We start from the raw sequence: 21,600 nt of genomic DNA, 5'->3' as shown, positions 1-21,600 counted from the left end.
CCATTGTTACGATGGTGGTCTGGACCCTCTATGGGCCTGTCCCAGGGAATTTAGAGCAAACGAGGGAGGAGGGACTGGAGACAAGGAAATCCAGGGTGGATACTTGGAGACTCCACTAAATAGGGCGGGAGTAACTTATTTTGCACAAAGATAAATGATTTTGCCTTAGTTTGTGGGCAGATGGAGGGCAAAGGGGTTCTTGATAACTAGGCATTCAAAGGCCTAACATCTATTCAATGTATCACATCCACATTTTCTTTGGGGCTTTAGGTGTAAGTGCTGGCATATTTATAGAACAGATGGTGAAGAAGAGGAGGGAATAGCAGCTGATAAAACAACTGTGGAAGCCACCCACTTTTTCCCAATAGACATCGCGAGAATACCTGAATAAAAAGGTAGTCCTTAGAAATATGGCTGCTGTGGTATGGTTCAGTGCTGGCCCTAAGGCCAGAAGCCCCCCTGTGTTGACTATTCGGGGGCTTCTTCAAGCAATTTGAAGTATTTCTGTTTTCTAAATCTTGATGCTTTCTTGCTAGGGCCAACCTAGCATTAACTTCCATTTGAAGTGGGCATTACGTGGTCACGAGGGTAGGGACCTTCAGGACTGTAGATCTGGGGGACTCATTACTGTTTTTTTTTAAATTTTTTATTGAGTTAATGATAGGTTACAATCTTGTGAAATTTCAGTTGTACATTAATGTTTGTCAGTCATGTTGTAGGGGCACCACTTCACCCTGCATGCCCACCCCCCACCCCACCTTTCCCCTGGTATCCACTAAACTGTTCTTGGTCCATAGTTTTAAATTCCTCATATGAGTGGAGTCATACACAGATTATCCTTCTCTCGCTGGCTTATTTCACTTAACATAATTCCCTCAAGGTCCATCCATGTTATTGCAAATGGAATGATTTTGTTCTGTTTTACAGCTGAGTAGTATTCCATTGTATATATGTACCACATCTTCTTTATCCATTCATCTGTTGCTGGGCACTTAGGCTGCTTCCATGTCTTGGCTATTGTAAATAATGCTGCAATGAACATTGGGGTGCATAGGACTTTTGGGATGGCTGACTTCAAGCTCTTTGGATAAATACCCAGTAGTGGGATGGCTGGATCGTATGGTAGTTCTATTTTTAATTTTTTGAGGAATCTCCATACTGTTTTCCATAGTGGCTGCACCAGTTTGCATTCCCACCAGCAGTGTATGAGGGTTCCTTTTTCTCCGCAACCTCGCCAACATTTGTTACTATTAGTTTTAGATATTTTTGTCATTCTAATGGGTGTAAGGTGATATCTTAGTGTAGTTTTGATTTGCATTTCCCTGATGATCAGCAAGGATGAGCATCTTTTCATGTGCCTATTGGCCATCAGTATATCTTCTTTGGAGAAATGTCTGTTCATGTCTCCAGCCCATTTTTTGATTGGGTTGTTTGATGTTTTGTTGTTGAATTGCGAGAGTTCTTTATATATTATGGATATTAAGCCTTTGTCAGATATATGACTTGCAAATATTTTTTCCCAGTTAGTGGGTTGTTTTTTTGTTTCAATCCTGTTTTCATTTGCCTTGAAGAAGCTCTTTAGTCTGATGAAGTCCCATTTGTTTATTCTTTCTATTGTTTCCCTTCTCTGAGAAGGCGTGGTGTCCGAAAAGATCCTTTTAATACTGATGTCAAAGAGTGTACTGCCTACGTTTTCTTCTAGAAGCCTTATGGTTTCAGGTCTAACCTTTAGGTCTTTGATCCATTTTGAGTTTATTTTGGTGAATGGTGAAAAAGAATGGTCAATTTTCATTCTTTTACATGTGGCTTTCCAGTTTTCCCAGCACCATTTGTTGAAAAGACTTTCTTTTCTCCATTGTATGCCCTCAGCTCCTTTGTCAAAGATAAGCTTTCCATAGATGTGTGGTTTTATTTCTGGGCTTTCAATTCTGTTCCATTGATCTGTGCACCTGTTTTTGTACCAGTACCATGCTGTTTTGATTACTGTAGCTTTGTAGTATGTTTTGAAGTCAGGGATTGTGATGCCTCCCGTTTTGTTCTTTTTTCTCAGGATTGCTTTAGAAATTCGGGGTCTTTTGTTGCCCCATATGAATTTTAGGATTCTTTGTCCTAATTCTGTAAAGAATGTCATTGGGATTCTGATTGGGATGGCGTTGAATCTGTAGATTGCTTTAGGTAGAACGGACATTTTAACTATGTTTATTCTTCCAATCCATGTACATGGAATGTCTTTCCATCTCCTTATGCCATCATCCAATTCTCTCAGAAAGGCCTTGTAATTTTCATTATATAGGTCTTTCACTTCCTTAGTTAAATTTACCCCAAGGTATTTTATTCTTTTTGTTGCGATTGTGAATGGTATTGTGTTCTTGAGTTCTTTTTCTGTTGGTTCATTACTGGAGTATAGAAATGCTACTGATTTATGCAAATTGATTTTATACCCTGCAACTTTGCTGTAGTTGTTGATTACTTCTAACAGTTTTCCAATGGATTCTTTGGGGTTTTCTATATATAAGATCATGTCGTCTGCAAACAGTGAGAGTTTCACTTCTTCCCTCCCTATTTGGATTCCTTTTATTCCTTTTTCTTGCCTGATTGCTCTGGCCAGGACCTCCAGTACTATGTTAAATAAGAGTGGTGATAGAGGGCATCCTTGTCTCGTTCCTGTTTTCAGGGGGATGGCGTTCAGTTTTTGCCCATTGAGTATGATGTTGGCTATGGGTTTGTCATATATGGCCTTTATTATGTTGAGGTAGTTTCCTTCTATGCCCATTTTGTTCAGAGTTTTTATCATAAATGGCTGTTGGATCTTGTCAAATGCCTTCTCTGTATCTATTGAGATGATCATGTGGTTTTTATTCCTCAGTTTGCTGATGTGGCATATCACGTTGATTGATTTGCGGATGTTGAACCATCCCGGTGTCCCTGGTATGAATCCCACCTGATTATGATGTATGATCCTTTTGATGAATTGCTGAATTCTGGTTGCCAAAATTTTGTTTAGAATTTTTGCATCTATGTTCATCAGTGATATTGGCCTGTAGTTCTCTTTTTTCGTGGTGTCCTTGTCAGGTTTTGGTATCAGCGTGATGTTGGCCTCATAGAATGTGTCAGGAAGTGTTCCATCTTCCCAAATTTTTTGGAATAGCTTGAAAAGGATAGGTATTAAATCCTCTCTGAAAGTTTGGTAGAATTCCCCAGGAAAGCCATCTGGTCCTGGGGTTTTATTCTTTGGGATGTTTTTGATTGCTGTTTCAATCTCTTTCCTTGTGATTGGTCTGTTCAAATTGTCTGCCTCCTCTTGAGTGAGCTTTGGGAGATTGTAGGAGTTGGGGGACTCATTATTATCCTGCTTCTTCCAAATACTTTAGTTTTGGCCTTCTCCATTTCATCATGGAAAAAACCCCTCAGTTACGGAACATATTTTTTCCTAATTTTGAAAATAATGTATGGCTACCATCTACAATGTTTCAAGGAAAAAAAAAATAAATGCCCTACTCCAAAGGGTAATCATTATCCAGTAGTTTGTTTCTTTCCAAAATTATTTAAAGTTGGTATTATTCTCATTTAACAGAAAAGAGGCTGGGGAGATGAAAACATGTGCCCAAAATTAGACTGCATGTTGGAAATGGAGTTGGGACAAGAACACACGTCTTTGAAGTCAACTCTTTGTCCACCAGTCTTTCTCCTCCACCATAGGCTCTGGAGTGACCATTGGAGGCCAGATGTCAACTTGCAGAAAGATTCAAAGAAGCTACCAATTCACCACCTTCATAAAATTTACTAATCTTGATCTCTCCAAAGTGTCAGTTTATAAACCTCTTTTTTTTTTTTTTAAGATTGGCCCTGAGCTAACATCTTTTGCCAATCTTCCTCTTTTTTCTTTTTTTTCTCTCTCTCTCTTTTTTTTCTCCCCAAAGCACCATTACATAGTTGTAGCTCCTAGTTGTATGCCCTTCTAGTTCTGCTATGTGGGATGCCGCCTCACCATGGCTTGACGAGTGGTGCTAGGTCCCTGCCCAGGATCCCAACCAGCGAACTTGGGCAACCAAAGTGGAGCCCATGAACTTAACCACTCTGCCACGGGGCCGGCCCCTATAAACCTCTTTATCTTATACTTGTGGGCACACTAAACTCATTTAAATATAAACAAAATAAAATAAGAATTGAGGTTATTGGAATAGGTATAACTCCAAAGGAATCTTAGGGAAGACGATCATTAGCTGGCAAATATTTTTGTATTCATGAGTGCGTTGGTACCAGCATATTTTTTAAGTTGTCTTGATAACATACGAACCTTGAACTTCTATTATAGGGATTTATAAGACGTAAAATGGAGTCGACTTCTTGCCCAACTGAGTTTTAGATCAAATGGCAAAGAGGTCTTCATCTGCTCCTTTGATTTAGAACAATAACTATTTTTTTCCTGCTAAGCCTATTTTTTAAAGTCCATAGTTAATTAAGAACAAGTTACCTAAACATATGTCCTTTACCTTATCAAGTATGCACCAAGAGCGTGGCCATATATGTTAAGTAGCAACAGGAGTGCCTCTGTGATTTTGAAGACGACTTTTAATTCTTTTTTCATCTTGCAATAGCTGTTCAGGGAATTGTTGACTGTTCATGTTTTATTTCCTTTTGTTACAAAATTTTCATAGTTTGCAAAAACAAAAGTTATGAGCTATGTGTCCTTTATTTGCTACTCCCTGTGAGAAAGGTTAAGATAAAGAAGATTCAGTGATGGCCATTGTTGGAGGAGAATAATGCTGCTGGTACCTGGTAGATAGGAATGGGGAGAAAAAAATTATTTCAGTACTGTTCTGATTAGGACTAGATTCAGCTTTATAGGAGACAAAAATATAGCAGTGGCATAGAAAAGATAAAAGTTAAAATCTCTATCACATAAAAGATGCTCAGAGTTGGCAGTCCAGGGCTGGTATGGTTCCTCCCTGAGGTTTTCAGATACTCAGTTTCCTTCTAGTTGATTAGTCTGTTATTCTTAGGATGTAGCTTTTGTCTTTATGATCTTTAGGGTCAAAAATGGCTGCTAGAGCTCCAGCCATCATATCTGTGTTACTTTTAAAGAGGAGGAACTTTTCAGAAACTCTATACAATGCTTTAGCTTATATCCCATTCTCCAAAACCTAGTCATATGGCCACACTTAGCTGCAAGGTAGGCTAGGGAATATAGTATTTACTATGGACGGCAATAAGCTGGAATAAAAATTGAGGTTCTGTTATTGAAAAGGGGAGAAATGGATATTGAGAGAAAAATTGCATCCTGTGACACAGTACATTCATTTTGCTACCCAAATATCTATGCATACCTTTTTTTTTTTTTAACCTTCTTATTACCTGGATTGCGATTATAACTGCTAGAGCTCCAGAGCCATCTTGGATCAAGACATAACTTGAGAATAAAAGCCACACACAGCAGAGCAATAAGATTAAGGGCACATGAGCACATGAGTCCCTGGCACTGTGGGGCTGTGCACAGACTACCTCTAGACTTCCATGTGAGAGAGAGGTACACATCTGATTCGATTAAGCCATTTTTATTAGGGTTTTGATGGCTGCAGCTGAGCTTAATCTTAACTGATACAGGTTTAATATAAACTTATAAAATTGCTTTCTTTTGAAGAGTGTATCTTACTTTGTCTGCCAGTGCAGGTGGACTGACCATCCATCTATGCATCCTGGCCTACTATGTGCCAGGCAGCAGGCATTCAAAGATGGCTAAGATGTAGATCTTATCTGTACCACCTCTCATTCCAGTGAGCAAGAAGCAAACCAATGCAGTAAAGGGACCAGTTGCTTTAGTAGAAATCTGTATAAAGGAGAGTGGAGCCCAGAGATATTTGCAATATTCTCTGCTGCCATCTTTAGACTGAAAAAAAACCCCGAAAAAAACCTTATAAATCGTTTTGGGATATTGACCGTAGCATATTTTTCTTCATCGTTAACATTATCATTATGCTAATCACCTATAATTATTTCTTAGATATGCAAAATTTGGAGAGATATATATATTTTGCTTATATTGGGAGGACGATGTTATCAGATTAAAGACAAATTTCCCCTTGAGAAACTTCCAGTATAACTGGAGCACAATATTTTTACATAAAACGGAAGGTAGATTGGCTTCTTATAACCTGCTCAAGAGGTAGTGAGCATTTTAGGTGAGAAGAAGCGTACTTCCCATGTTGGGTGTTGGAGTAAGCTGAAACCTTACTGACTAGCTATTATTGGCATGACGATGAGTCATCCTAGCACCTACGTGTTCCAAACCGTTCTGATCTTATTTGATTTTTCACAGCAACTTCTATTTTATAGACGAGGAGACTGAAGCTCATTAGAGGTTAGGCAACTTGCCCAAGGTCACGCCAGTGGGGAACAGTGGAGTCAGGACTTGAATTCAGGTCTGGGACTCTTTTTATATTCCATCCACGTGTCGATAACAACCTTACCGTGGAGACAGCCGCGGAAGCAGAATGAGGCGGAAGTTAGCGGAAGCTGGAGAGGAAAAAAGGTTAAACTCGTTTGAAGTTTTCTGGCTCAGCTAGGAAAACACTGCTGCTGTTATCAGGTAATTGAAGTGTCAGGGTGACGCTGTCAGAGGGCTGGATGAATTTGTTCCTGTTGGCCTATATGTGGCTGCTAAGGGAGCTGTACAGGCGCAGTTTTCAGTTGAAGAAACTCTCCGGCAGTCGTGGGAGTTCCTCTTTAGAAGCAACTCTTCTAACAGGCAAAATCAATGTCACTGAAGTTTTTGCTTATGTTACTGCCTCCGACACTGTTTGATCCTTACATAAAAGAGACATTTGTCATTTGACAAGACTAAGACTGGAAAGATCGTGGAGGCTTCCCCCAGCTTTGTTGCACAAATGTCTGCAAACTCAGATTCCCTGGTGTGTTTTCATTGCAAAGTCTAGGTCACCCAGGGGGCCTCCCCTTGTCCTTTGAGGTTCGTGAAATATTCCTCCCACTCCTGACGAGTCTGAGGAACGGACCTCGATCATCTTCCCAGCTTTGGCGATGAAAGAGTCTAGACTTCCTTGGCTTCATTTTTATCTCTATCCTCCTTTTTCTTTCTCTTGGCTCTTGTTCTTGTTCCCACAGTGACTACCCACCCCTGTGTGACTGTCCCTCTCTTCCTTTCCTGGGACCCCACCCCTTCTATCCTGGTCTCCACCCAATCTCAAAGCTCACACCTTCCAGCCCCAGAAATGGTGAGTTATATGGAAAAGCTGTCATTGGTCCTCTGGATTTTCGGCATCTTAACTCCCTGATTTTGGTTCAACTGCTGCCCAGACAATTGGAAAGAAATAGCCCCAGCCCTTGTTTTCTCAGTGAGCAACTAGATTTTGGTGTTGGTTCATGGCATACATACCTTTGGTTGTTTTTCATTTTCAATTCTGGGACATGCCTTTTTTGGAGGCCCGTGTCTTTCACTTATAGAAGCTTGGCTGATAGATGACTGGGAAAACGTGTTTGAAATACCAGATCCTAGAAGTTGTGTCTTATGTTACAGACACTTAGAAAGAGGTGCATTTTAATTGTTTGTTGAAAGGGTTGGAATTTTGTTATCGTGTCTACCACATTGGGAGGCAGTCAAGAAATCTTATAGGAAAAAAGTGGTAGTTATTGATCCTTTTGCCCCCTCCTGTTGGAGGTATTTTTAAAGTATCCCTTCTTCTTATTGCCCTGGTATGTTCTTGAATAAATATGGAGTGAGCCAGGGCCCTACAGAATCTCCTCAAATCACATGACTTTCCACTCCTAGTGTTGAAAATATTTCATTTTTTACATAACATTTTAAGCAATATCCCATTAAAAAAACTAACGGATGTTCATTTTTAGGGAATTAGAAAGTATACGAAACCACAAAATAAAACTATAAAAATCATCCATAACGATGATAAAGTTGTTATGTTTTATCTTATTTCCTTTGTTTAGAGGGTGATAGAACCTTTATTGGGTAATCATACACTTGTTAGTGTCACTAGAGATTAGCAAATTTTGGGAAACACCTACTGAGAAAGAGAAAGGTGTCTTGATTCTCTCTAAAGTGCTGGAATCTTCTGTGAGCAAGTTAACAGTAACATTCATTCTTTTTGCTCAGTTGTCACATGTCAACGATTCTAGTGGTAGGCATCTAAAAGTGTGTCTGAGAAGTCAGTGTTCTCAACCATTGTCCATACTGGATGTGAGAAGGGATTTGTTAACTAATAGTAGATGAAGTATCAAGGTTTTGGATAATTTACTTTGTTGATAAATTACAAATGTATTCCAGAGTGAGCCCCCACAATAATATGGTTCTTAGATTCTTGCATTCTGATATACTTTTTGAGTGGGAGAGGAAGGGGTGCACAAACATCTGGCCCGTGGACATGCCTATGGGGCCATATTGACGTGAACATCATCTGGGCTGTGAGCTGGAGCAGAAGAAACATAGAGGTCTGCTGTGGAAGGTCATGCCTCCACTACTCACAACCTTCAGAGGATGTCGCTGGTTTCCATTGACAAGTCACCCACTGGAAATGGTAAGTAGAGAAAGAGGGTGGCAGTGGAGTATAGGTCTATGGAGTATGGGCCACTGTGATAATCTGAGTTTCTGAAGCTGAAACTCAGTTGAGATTATTATTATGTATGTAAATAGCACATGAAATGAACTGACATAAGCCCTTCAGACATTGGTTATCAACTGAGTCAAAAATTTTCAGCAAGAAAACAGAGAAGGAAAGCCTCCTGCAGAGAAAATAGCTGAAATCTGGCCTTTTGATACATGTAGCCATTTCTGACAGGAGGCAGAAGGCTGGCACTGATTCTTTGGCATTCACCAGGAAGGGTCGCCCTTGCAGGTTGTGGGGGCTTGCTTGTCTTAGCTCCACAGCTTTTAGTGGCTCCTTCTCTCCTTCTCTGAGTTTTACAGGGTCAACTCCCCTGCAGATTTTTTTGTGGAGAACGGTTATGGTAGAACTAGAAAACTCTTCCCTGAACTGGGCAATTTGTACTTAACTTGAGGACTTTCAAATATGACCAGTCTACAGTTAATCTAAACCCGGGAGAACCCGCGGGTCCCCTCACTCTCCAAATCGCTGCAGCAGACATGGGAAGGCTGGCCAGGTGCGTAAGGGAGGGAATCACTGCTTTTGTTTTCACAGCAATGTCTTTCTTTCCACAGGCCCAGGCTGTTGTTAATTCTAGTTTGAACTATCCCTTGCAGTTTGTCAACGTGGAGGAGGAAAGTTGAAGGTCTTGTATTTGGCCATATATTTTTATGCAGTGTTTATTTTTGCCTAGTGAAATATGAGGAATTGTAGGAAATTAGGCTAACGTCATAGGCATAATATAAAGGGCTGGGCTGGAAGGAAATCAAATTCTGAGTGTCGGCTCTGTGCTAGAGGCTGTGAACATGAGGTTATGACTCTGAGTAAGACAGGTCCCTGCCCCAAAGGACAGGGGCAGGGGGAGACGGGGAGTGCTCTGATATAGGCATGCAGAGTTGCATAGGGCAGGGCCCCTAACCCACTGTTGGAGGTTGTAGGGATCACAGAAGGCCTCCAAGTATCCGAGGCAACAGGGATTTGTCGTGTGCATTCACAGGGAAGTAAGCAAGCAGAGAATATTGAGTCTGCAGCCGATCACTGAGGCCGTGTGCGGAAAATGGTGACCCCTTTCATTCCCAAGCGCCTTGTCAGGTCTTGTGGGGCCATCTCTCTCCTTCCATGCTTCAACTGCTGCTACCTACGGCAGCCTTTCCTGTCTCTTGTTCCTCACCTCACGATTTTTGCTTCCTCTTGCCTTCTAGGCTTCCTGGCTTCTGCTCCCTGCTGCTTCTTGTGATGTTTCTCTGCTTACTTGCTGCTACACCAGCTGCTTCAACTTCTGCTGCTGGCTGTGACAGACTCTTGCAACCCAGCTTCCTGAGAGAAGATCTGATGCGACCTGATTGGTTCATCCACAGGGTAGAGGTCCCCTCTGGCAGAATTTTCCTGCCTTGTCTTGCCAGAGGCCACTGGGAAGCTCTTGTTTGACTCAGGCGCTGCTGCTCACATCAGATGAGGCCATGGAGGCAGGACCCTCTTAGAAGACAGCAGCCTCTGTCGAAACAATTGCTCAAGGTGGGCTCATTCCTCAAAGAAAGGCTGTGGGCTGTCGTAAAGGGGAGACCTTTGTGCTGGACACTTGTGTCTACAAGTTTTTCCTGAACTTCTCTACATGATGGAGGGAAGAAGACTCAACTTGCAAGGGAGATCCTGGAGAAGCGAAGAGGCTGGGTGCTGGGTCAGAGGGCAGAGAGAGAGGATCCAGCCTCCCTCACCTCCAGATTGTGGGGTCACCAAGAGGAATTTGAGAATATATGTCATAGATTCTTAATATGTGCCTGATGCAAATCTTTCCTCTTGTTCCCTTCTCTATAGTACCTGTTAATTATTTTGTAAGAGTGGTATTGAATATGGGGGTGGTCAATATGATGCAGCCTGGAAACAGTATGTAAAGGTGTGGGAACCAGAAGCAGAGAGGGTCATCCCCTAGATTGGCTGAAATTACAGGGAAGACTTTGGACATTCAACAGCCTAGAATTGGATGTTTGGGTTGAGGTTACCCGAATCTCTAAGGGATAGAGTGGTCCTACTTAACCTATAGATGTCATATAAAAGGCCATGCCTAGGCATAAAGATGGGGTCAGACACCAAGGGCACAGTGTGAATGAATATTAGGTCCAAACACGTGGATGAAATGAAAAACCAGGAGGCCACAGTGGAGGGGGCCAAGAGGCTACAGAGCTGCTAGAATGTGGGTCAGGGCCTTTTGTAAAGGGATGGCCTCACCAGTGGCTGGAAGGCATCCTTTAGGGACACTTTGATGATTAGGAAAAGGGAAGCAAGAATGATGGAGAGAGGACCAGACACCCAATCTCAACACAAATCCTTTCCTTTCAACAGAAGTCCCTTTCTGCCACCTAGCAGAGCTGCCTCTGGTAGATGTGATAAAATGCCTAAGAAAAATGCTCTGCAAATCCACATCCCTTCCTTTCTCTCTTTTAGTTCAGTGCCTCCACTTCCTCTTCCTCTGGATCCTCTGTGAAAGATAGCCCCAGCCTCGATGAAGTCCTTGATAAAACCCAGCTTTGATACACACCATGAAAATGAATGTAGGAACATGAAGGAAGTAAGCTACGGAGTGGATTTTTGAGCCTGCATTGCTGTTGGTCACCTGCCTCCTTTGGCTGTAATAGAAGTCATGCAGCTTAAAAACTCTGGCTGCTGATTTGAAAATTTACCCCATGCAGTGATTGATAATAGAAGCTTTCAGGAATTAATAAAAAAAAGAGGGGGAGGGGAGCAAGCAAGTACTGGGGAGATATGTGGATAAATATAGGGTTCAGATGTTGAAAATGAGGGTGATTAAATCTCTGACAGTTCACCTTCACCTGAGCCCCTGAACACCAGCTCAGATGTCCAGATTTCCCATGTCTCTGATACAAGTAGGAAAACAGGCACAAGGAAGGATTGGAGGCTGGCAAGCTGTCATGTCCATCTTGGTATCATTGTTGAAAGAGGTGCATGAACTGGCCCTGATGGCCTAGTGGTTAAAGCTCCACACACTTCACTTTGGTGGCCTGGGTTTGGTTCCCAGGTGCAGAACCACAGCACTCATCTGTCAGTAGCCATGCTGTGGTGGCAGCTCACTTAGAAGAACCAGAACAACTTACAACTATACACAACTAGGTACTGGGGCTTTGGAGGAGAAAAAGGAAGAAAAAAGGGGGAAGGTTGGCAACAGATGCTGGCTTAGGGTGAATCCTCCTCTGCCAAAAAAAGAGAGAGAGAGAGAGAGAGAAACTGCTATTAAAATAGATAGAGAAAGAAAGAAAGAAAGAAGTGCGGTGACCAGGTTTCCACTGGTGGCTTATTTTGAACCAACCATTGGCAGAAAAATGAGGCCTGGCCATTGACACAGATTTGTCTCCAGTCTCTTCCTGCACTTGTAGTAGCCATTTGACCATTCCTAGCAAGATTTGCTGCGGACAGTGAGCTACCTAAAGGGCTGAATGAAGCAGAAGTTAAAAAAAAGTCGTTGTGTCTGACAGGGGTGTTCTCCAAAGAGGGAAGGTGTTGCCTCGTCTTCCCCTGTTTGCCTTTATAGCAGAGTCTTTCCCTTCACTTGGGGTCTTTCATTAGATTATAGCCCTTTTCTATAGAGGTCCTTGGTTCTATTAGAATTTTTCTTAGGGGCCACTCAGTGGTTCAGATTTTAATGGAAGGATGTTTGATGGGACTTAACTTTGTTTAGGCTGAGCTTGAGGCTGAGGGGAGTGCTGTGATCTGTCCTGTTTCTTGTTGTCAAGGAAGGAAGGAAAGAAGGAAAGAAGGAACTTACACCAAGTATCATGCATGGTGCATTCTTAGAGAAACTGTCTTAAGAGTCAGCACTGGTTTTAGCAGACTAGAAGGAATTTATACTCCAGAATAGCAAGTTCTGAAATGCAGCCACATAGTCAAAACACTTGAAGAACTTATAAATACTGATGCCTGGGCTTCATTCCCAGAGACTCTGATTCAATCGGTATATTAGTTGGGGCTGCCATAACAAAGTACCACAGACTGGATGGCTGAGACAACAGATATTTATTGTCTCCCAGTCTGGAGGCTGGAAGTCAGAGACCAAGATGTGGGCAGGGTTGGTTTCTCCTGAGGCCTCTCTCCTTGGTTTGCAGACAGCTGCCTTCTCCCTGTGTCCCCACATCATCGTCCCTCTTACTTGTCTGTGTCCTAATCTCCTCTTCTTACAAGGGCACAGTCATATTGGATTAGGGCCCATTTTAATGACCTCACTTTACCTTTATCACCTCTTTAAAGACCCCATCTCACAGACAGGCTCATTCTGAAGTACTGCAAGTTAGGACTTCAACGTACAAATTTTGAGGGGGATACAACACATCCTCTCAACAGTTTGCCTGGGTGGATCCTGGCCATCAGACTTTTAAAGTCTCCCCTGGAGAATCCACTTGCAGCTGAGGTTGAGAATCACTGTTCCAGATGGTTCCCTCCTAGCATCCAGGACCAGCTGTTTGGAATATAATCCTTGGACAGTCAAGTTTTTTACATTGTGAAAGTGTTGGGAACTTGTGTGGGAAAAGGCTTCTGTAAGCAGAGCCATGTGAAGAGTTTTTGATACCAAACAAGGTGACCGTGGAGAGTCTTTGTGAAAAAGTCCTTTCCACTGACCTGGGGAGAGAGAGCTCTGATTTCACACATTGGGGTCCAGTAAGCAGGGTGCTTACTACACTTGAGGAGACCAAACTCTGAGGACAGTCAGCCTCTTTTACTCCATTGCTGAATTTTCTAAGCTTTGTGATCTGTGGTTCGGTTTCCTGAATTGACCTACCCCCTAGGAAGGGAGCACCCTGCACAGGCAGCTGCTCTCAGTTCTTGGGCCAGGAATACAGTAGAACCTTACATAACCCTGCAGTTGAGCTCTTGGAAAGAAACGCCTGCCTCATGTGAAAATGCTTAATGAGAGGTGAACAATTAATGGGAGGATGGAGCTCCGTTCCCAGGCAGACTGGGAGCAAGTGGTGACTAGTGTGCGGGGGCTGAGCGTCGTCGTGATGCGGTGCTCATCCTGACTCATGCATAGCTCACCCAGCTCACGCACTGATGTCTCAATAGCTCATCCCCCGGCAAGGAGTCTGTTTCTATGTTGGTCTTGCCCTGGAAACTCAGTGTTGGCGTTTTAAAGGACTGCTAATTCTTTCAAAGAATTGCTTTGTGAATCTGTCTTTTCTTCTTGTTCATATCTGATGGTTGTCTGGCATCTCCTCTGACTCCCTGGCTAGTTATTCACAGGTAACGGGAAGATTTCTTCCACCTTAGTCCTCATAAACGTCAGAAGGCCCTCAAGCTCCCCTCTCTATTTCCCTTGTCCTTAGTTTTCTCATTGAGGAAGACAAACTCGACTGCTACCCCATTCACTCTCCAGCTTACAATGCGTGTCAGGCGCTGGTATAAGGGCTTTACTGACTTTACCCCATTTAATCCTCACATAGGGCCAATGCAGTCAGTGTGATTATTATTATCCCCATTTTACAGATAAGAGAATCAAGGCTTAGAATGGTGAAGAGCTGCCTGGGATTATCCAGTGGTGGTAGAGTTGGATTTAAATCTATGTCATGCTGACTCCAAGTCTTATTCCTAGCCATTGCACATTCTGAGCCATGTTGACATGTCACTGGTAATGTCATCCAATCACATGGCTTTAAAATCCATCTGTATGGTGGGCAAATCTCACATTTTCACCTCTAACCTAGACCCTCCCCTGAGCTCCAGGCTTGGGTATCCAACTGCCTACCAACACTATCACTTGGATTTCCAACAGGCACCTCAAACCTAACCTGTCCCGATCATAGCTCCAGATTATCCTTTCTCTTCATAAGCATGATCCTGCTATGTCTTCTCCCCTCTCCATAAATTTGTTTCCGTTCAGTCACTCAGATCAACATGTGGGAGTCAGCCTTGACTCCTCTCTTTCTTTCACAGCCCACAGGCAAGTCCTCAGCAAATCCACTGAGACTAATAATATCCAGAATCCAACTACGTCTTCCCACCTCCACTGTTAGTGCTCTCCTGCTGTCTGTTCCCCACAAAGTCGTCAGAGTGAGTCAGCTTATGTCACTCCCTTGCTTGAAACCCTTTGGTGCCTTCCTGTCTCATTCAGAGGGTGTGCTGTTAAGTTATTGCCTTTCAACTCCTAACCCATCCTTCTCTACTTGATTTTATGTTGCTAGGCTGGGCCCCCGGAAACCACCTTTCTCCTCTGTCAGCTGCCTCCCTGTTGGGCTCAGCCGGAGGGTGAGACTGCATCCTCATCCTGCTAGAAGAGTGCTAGAGGGAGACTGTGCCAGGAGAGGGACTTCCTCCTTCCTGTTTTGTTTTCTCTGCGTTTCCCGTCAGCTTGCAGCTCATGTGAGTGGCACCCCAGCCCCACTGCCTCACCCCGGCAGTGGCACTTCCTTCCTGTAGCCATAGTTGAACCCACTTTACAACCTTTCCCACATTCAAGAACCAGCCTCACTCTGTGTCCTCAGGGACACTAGAACCAGCTGCCGTCACCTCCTCTTCAGTGATCTGCACTCTAGCCCCATGGGACCCTCTTCTGAGCTTCTAGATTTGAATAATCTGCCTCTTGTTTCCCCCGTCTGAGGGCGGAGACGGCTTCCGGCAGTTGCCCTCTCTTTTACCCTTTCAGTTGCCTGGTTAATGACTTTATTCCTAATTAATATTTCTTTATATTAAATGAGCTCTGTTGAAATAACTCATGTGGCTTCTGGCTCCCGACTGAGCCCTGACTGATACGCTGGGTCAAAGCCAAAGTCCTTTAAATGGTTTGTAAGGTCGTCTGGAAGCTGGCTTCCACCGCCTCTCCTGTCTCAGCGTCTTCCACTCTCTGCCTGCTCACTCTCTTCTAGCCCCTCTGGCTCCTGCTATTCTGCAAACAATGCCAACTCTCTCCAGCCTCAGGGTCTATACTGTTTCTCATCCTTTTGCCTGAAAAACACTCCCTATCATTCTGCATGGCTTCTCCTTCACCTCCTTAGGGTCTCTCAGATATGTCACCTCTTCAGTGAGATGTTCCCTGGTCACCCTACATGATCCACATACCTCCCCTCCCCGGGGCGATTCCTATCATTCTAAATCTGTCTTGTTTTCCCCATAGCACCTATCACCATCTGATAGTCTATATATTTACTTGTTTGTTAGTTGCTTGTCTCCTCCTAACAGAGGAATGGAAGATCCAGGAGGGCAGAGACTTTTCCCACTTTGATGATTGCTACATCCCAGGCTTTAGGACTCATGCCTTGCATGCAGTAAATGCTTGATAAATATGGGTTGGATGAATAAATGAATTGAAGTTCTGGACTCTCAGGATTAAGACTAAGGTGCCCCAGGCCAAGGTGGCCCTGTTCTTGTGTCTTGGGTGGAGGTGGGGAGATCCTAAAGAGGATGCTGGCCTCGTAGGAAAATGACCATAGATGCTTTCTCCGTTGATGTGTGAGGGAGAGCCAGGTTGGCAGTGCGCTGCCCACAGTGTGCATGGACTTGGGGTAGACTTTTGAGGAATGTGTAATAATTTTTTTTCCTTTCTTCCAATTGCTATTGCTAGATCTGAAAAACAAACAAACACAAAAACAAAACAAAAAAGACCCACAGCAAAACTTAGGAGCCACTGTGGTGTCTGAACTTTACCCTCAATTACCACTCTAACTGGCTTTTGAACTAGTGGACACTGAGGGGCTGCCGTGCTAGAACACTATCCTGAGAACTTTATGGACCATTCTAAGTAGTTAGCAGCTGCTATGGGCTTAATTCATAGTGAGATAGCCTGGGAATGTTGGTTGTTGTCTTTCTGTTGTTGTCGTCTGTGTATAGACTGTATCTGTGAGGGTGGATCTGCTAAGTGGCTTGATGTGCCTCACTCCTAAGATAGAGCCCAACTTCCTAATCCAATATTTTGGGAGGCTGACAACATTTTCAGATCAGGAAGAGGCAAGAGAATTCCTCAACATTAGCCATTAGTGGAGACACAACTTCCGAGGGTCGAAGGTTGCATCCACCCTAAAGCCAGGGCATTACAGGTTACACCCTGCCCTGCTGGATTGTGGGTAAGCTCCCTGGATTACAATGGCAGCTGCTGGGTTCTCCCTGCTGACGTTCATCTGTTCAGTCTTGTTTGCCTTGGATTTCTGCCACCCGGGGTTTCAGAAGGTGCTGAGCTGGCCACTGTTCTTGGCCCCAGAACACAGGTGTGATTGGTGCCATGTTAAATGCTAGTGGCAATTATGGTTGCTGATTTGAAAGGAAGCTAAACACACTGGCTTTCTTCAGGTCAGCTTTGCTTGGCCACATGCAACTTTCCACTTGGGCAAAGGATGGCTGAATTCTTTATTCAGACAGAGTCTTTCAAGGTGTTGTGTTTCTGGGCTCAGATAACTAAACAAGACAACCCTGTGAAGGTGAGTGTTGTCTACACTGCCGTTGAACTTGGTGTCCTGTGAAAGGAGATTCTTAAGCACATAAATCCCCTCACTCTGATTTTGCTCAGTTTTGGCTCCAAATTTTGCTCAGCTTAGAGCTACTACAGCCTTAGTTTACGATTCCACATCTGAAACAAAAAATCTGATTGTATTTTAACTTTTGAACTGTAGGATGCATGGAGGCAGGAGGTAATTAATAAGCACCTTCAGAATATCTAGAACTGTGCTGGGTACTAGGAGGGATCCAAGATTGAAGACTTGGTTAACGTCCTCAAGAAGCTATTGAGAGACATAGGAGGTGCACATACTCAGAGACACAATAAAACAAGGATATAGATAAGCATTAATGTTTGTATAGACAAAAGTACTACAGAAATTCAGAGAGGGGCCACCCCTTGGCTGAGTGGTTAAGCTCGTGTGCTCTGCTTTGGCGACCCAGGGTTTCAATCGTTCAGATCCTGGGCGTGACATGGCACCGCTCATCAGGCCATGCTGAGGTGGCATCCCACATAGCACAACCAGAGGCACTCACAACTAGGATATACAACTATGTACCAGGGGGCTTTGGGGAGAGGAAAAAAAAAAAAGAAGATTGGCAACAGTTGTTAGCTCAGGTGCCAATCTTTGAAAAACAGAAACAGAGAAAGAATAGATAATTGTGGACCTGTGTTTGCTGGAGAAGCCTTCATTGGAATTTGAAGTGGGCTTGGGACAAGAGTATGGATTTAGATCTGTAAGGAGAAGGACAAAGGATCCTAAGGCCAGGGGCAGCCTGAGTAGGGGCTTGGTGTCAAGAATATGTGTAGCATCCATGGCTTACACAAGTGGATGAGCTCTCTCCAAGGGAGTCATTAGAGAGGGAGATGAGCAGATGGGAAAGGACAGAGCATTGGAGGACACCCAATCTGGTTGAGTAGACAGGATATGTGCATAAAAAAAGATAAGTCAGACTGTTGTTTTGCAATTTAAAACATTAAAGGAAGATTCAAAGGCAAAAAAGATAAGAAATACTTGGCAACTGTACCTGAAAAGCCAAATGAGAGTTACAAACAAGAAGTGCTTCAGGACTTCAGGGGAGGGAGGAAACATCCAGGGCAGGCTTTGTAGAGGAGTGTTGAAGGGGAATAGGTTTTAGGAAAGAGAAGAAGAAGGGGGAGAGGCAGGAGAAAGGGATGCATGGGATGTGAACGGGGCTCAAAGGCAAAACTGACTCTACAAGGTCTCCGGCTACTTAGTGAAGAAGGAGATGGGTATTTGGCCAAGATTGGGATCTTAAGACAAGATGAGAAGGTCTGTAACAGTTCCACTGGGGAAAGGAGCCAGGGAGTGGATGAGGGACAAATACCAGGATTACTGATCACCTGCCAGGGCCCAGCTGTATTTGGATGCTGTGAGTCTGTAGTGGGCCAGGTCTCGGGCTCTGGGCCTTTCTCCAGTTGTGTTTTGTGATTCCAGAGGTTGAGATTGGGAGTAGGTGGGGCTGACTTGAAGGGAAGATCTGAGAGCATAAAGGCTCTCTTGGTGATGAAGGCAGCATTTATACAGCTGAGTACAAGGTTCCTTGGCTGTGGGGAGGATTCTGGAGGAATGGGAGGAGAGTCTGAGGGGTTAGCAGACTGGTGGAGGTGGAGGCAGTCTTGTGCCGATGAGGTCTTAGGGAGACCTTGTTGGCCAACATGACAATAAGCCAAGAGGAAGAAGAATTAGGGAAGCTGGAAGGAGATTATTCAAGAAGGAAACAGAGAATTAAGTGTTTTCTTTAATCCTTCTCGACAAGGAGGAAGTTAGGTTGTCAACAGTAGCATGAATAATATGACAATGATAAGATCACCAACTTAGAAGGTCTTGGAACAAACCATTTTCCAAATTTCTTTAGATTTTCATTGTTTTCTGTCCAAACTTATTTTATTAAACACCCTTTGGTTAATATTTTTTGATAGATTTTAGAAGTTGAAAGAGAAGGAATTGGACTTAGTTTGGAAACTCAACTCAATCATTTCCTAATTGTGAGATCTTGGGCAACTTGCCCAACATTCCACTCTTGGTTTTCTCATCTGTAAAATGGGAATAACAATACCTTTCTTATGGGGCTCTTGTGAAGATAAATGTTAGATTCCAACAAAGGAGGGCTATTGTTATTTTAAAATTAGAATTTCAGAGGAGTTGTGTGTTTCAGTATGAGTCGTTCTTCCCCATGGCTCTCCTTTCTCTCTCTCACTCCTCACTTACTTAAACAGGTCTACTTAGATTTGTGATTGGGAATTTGGGGTGCTGAGGCCAGGTAACTGGATGTAAGCCAGTATTTTTCAACAAGTTGCAAATTATGCCATGTTTACGCACAATAAGGGAAGAAGAGGGAATTACTCCTGTGTGTTGGGGCTATCTGTCAAGTCCCAACAGTCTTCATAGGCTAGTTGGGATCTTTTTCTCCTAGACTCACACTGGCCTTGATGGCGGTCTTTTTCCACATTGACTGAGTAAGCGTCACTGTGTTCTGAGTAACCTGGCTCTTGCTGGGAGGGAAGTGGGCAGCATTAGGAAGGAGCACTGAGAGTGACTGATGCTGATGCTGTGGGAAACTACAGAGGACTCCATGAGCCCGACATGTGTGTCAAAACCACCTGAGTTGTGTTTCCAAAAGTAACTCACATCTGTGAAATATATCAGGGAAAATTAAATAAGTTCAAGCAGGAAATAAGTTCAAATATATTTGGAATACATTAAAGAATGGGGAAAAAAATGTCCAAGAGGTCTGATCTCATCTTTCACTCTTTATAGAAAACATTTTGGTTCTCTGGTTACATCTTTTCTTGAGATATATTAGTAGTACTGTGCTCATTTGACAACTATGATATTTCCTTTTTAGTGCTGTATGTAGGATGAAATTTCAGTTCCTAGTTCCTTGATGAGTTCTACTTCCTTGGCATAGAAAGTCTGGAACAGTCCTGGGTTTGGCCAAGATTTTCCTTTGTCTGATGTCATCTGTCTAAAGCACAAGTGAAAACTTTGTGGGCTGATGCCAAGACATGACACTTTATTCTTGCATAAGACTTTTTGCCTATAGACTTCAGATCCTTAGCTCCTTGACAGAAGAGTTGAGAGAACACAGATTAAAAAATAATCCTTACTCAACTATTTCCATTGTGTGAATCTGACAAAGAAACCTACTTTACCTGTGTTGTCCCCAATGTCTTTGCTTTTATGACTTGCCCTGGAAACTTCCTTCCTTTAGAAAGTAACCAAAATGAGTGTGAAGTTTTGTCAGATAAAAGTACTTTAGGGGGCTGGCCGGGTGGCGCAGCAGTTGAGTTCACATGTTCTGCTTCGGCGGCCCGGGGTTCGCCGGTTCGGATCCTGGGTGTGGACTGGCACCCCTTGGTAAGCCATGCTGTGGTAGGCCTCCCATGTATAAAGTAGAGGAAGATGGGCACGGATGTGAGCTCAGGGCCAGTCTTCCTCAGCAAAAAGAGGAGGATTGGCAGCAGATGTTAGCTCAGGGCTAATCATCCTCTAAAAAAGAAAAACAAAAACTACTTTGATATAAACCTTTTCCAGAGACAGACATTGTGAAGTTGCGCATCAGGATATAATTTTGGTTCTTGTGTGTAGAAAGAGGAGGGAAAGGGTTGTTTATTAAAAGTTCAGTATGGGTGTCTCTTGCTATTTGACCTCCGACCATCCAAATTTTCCCCCTCAGAATTCAGGTAACAAATCAATTTAGATAAACCCATCATGCTCTGAAATCTCAATTCTTGTTTATTGAAACTTAAGAAACAAATAGATTTTTCCCTCCCAACTCACTGTCTAAATACTATCAGAAATTAGGAATCAAAGAAACCTAGAAATTGAGGGGTACTTTCCCCTCCTCTTGCTTATTAGAAACCACTTACTCACTGTAGAAAACTCGGACAGTACAGAAGAGAGGAGAGATAACAAAAATGACTCATTATCAGAGGTGTCATCCTGAATGCTAATTTCCTGATGGTTTATGTTCCTTTTCCTCTTCCTTCCTTCTCCCCAGCTCAGAAACATTCAGAATCCACGGGAATTTTTTAAAAACAGTTTGTTGATAGATCTACATGCTGGCTTGGATCACTGTTTATATCTGGCCAGCGTGCACTGTGTGCGAGATTTTTCCCATTGCCAATCTTCCGCGCTTGAATCTGCATCAAGCCACTGCGCCTTCTCTTGGTGGCTGGCTTCTTGTTGTTCTTCGCAGGCACTGGAGGATAGTCTACTAGCCTGTTTTTTCAGGATGACATTTGTGGCCACAGGATCTGTGAAAGTGTGTGATAAATTATTGACAGTAACTCATTTCCCTACTTACAGATAAGGACGAAAATCCTTCGTTGAAATACAGTTTGAAATCTAAGCATAAAGAAAGGAATGAAAATGATGCAGAACTGATGGCACACATTGACTTAAAAAAAGTACATTTTCCCCCAAGTGCTCAAAAAATAACTACCACTGCTGTCTGGTGTCCAACTGACTGTGTGAGCAAAACAAAGCCAGATGCAGTCGATTAACTTCCAGGCTTTCTTATGCAACACTGCCATGGC

At 43.2% G+C, this 21,600-nt stretch overlaps 1 long non-coding RNA gene across 2 annotated transcripts in view; it reads left to right on the top strand.

Moving 5' to 3' along the window:
• Window positions 1–21,600, top strand: part of LOC139077263 (uncharacterized) — a 135,855-nt gene that overhangs the window by 88,318 nt on the left and 25,937 nt on the right. The gene's annotated exons all lie outside the window — the stretch shown is intronic.

This window comes from Equus przewalskii, chromosome 19 (assembly GCF_037783145.1).
Source record: "Equus przewalskii isolate Varuska chromosome 19, EquPr2, whole genome shotgun sequence".
NCBI classification, from domain to species: domain Eukaryota; kingdom Metazoa; phylum Chordata; class Mammalia; order Perissodactyla; family Equidae; genus Equus; species Equus przewalskii.
Note: the sequence above shows the minus strand (reverse complement) of the source record. Positions and strands in the feature narration are given on the sequence as shown.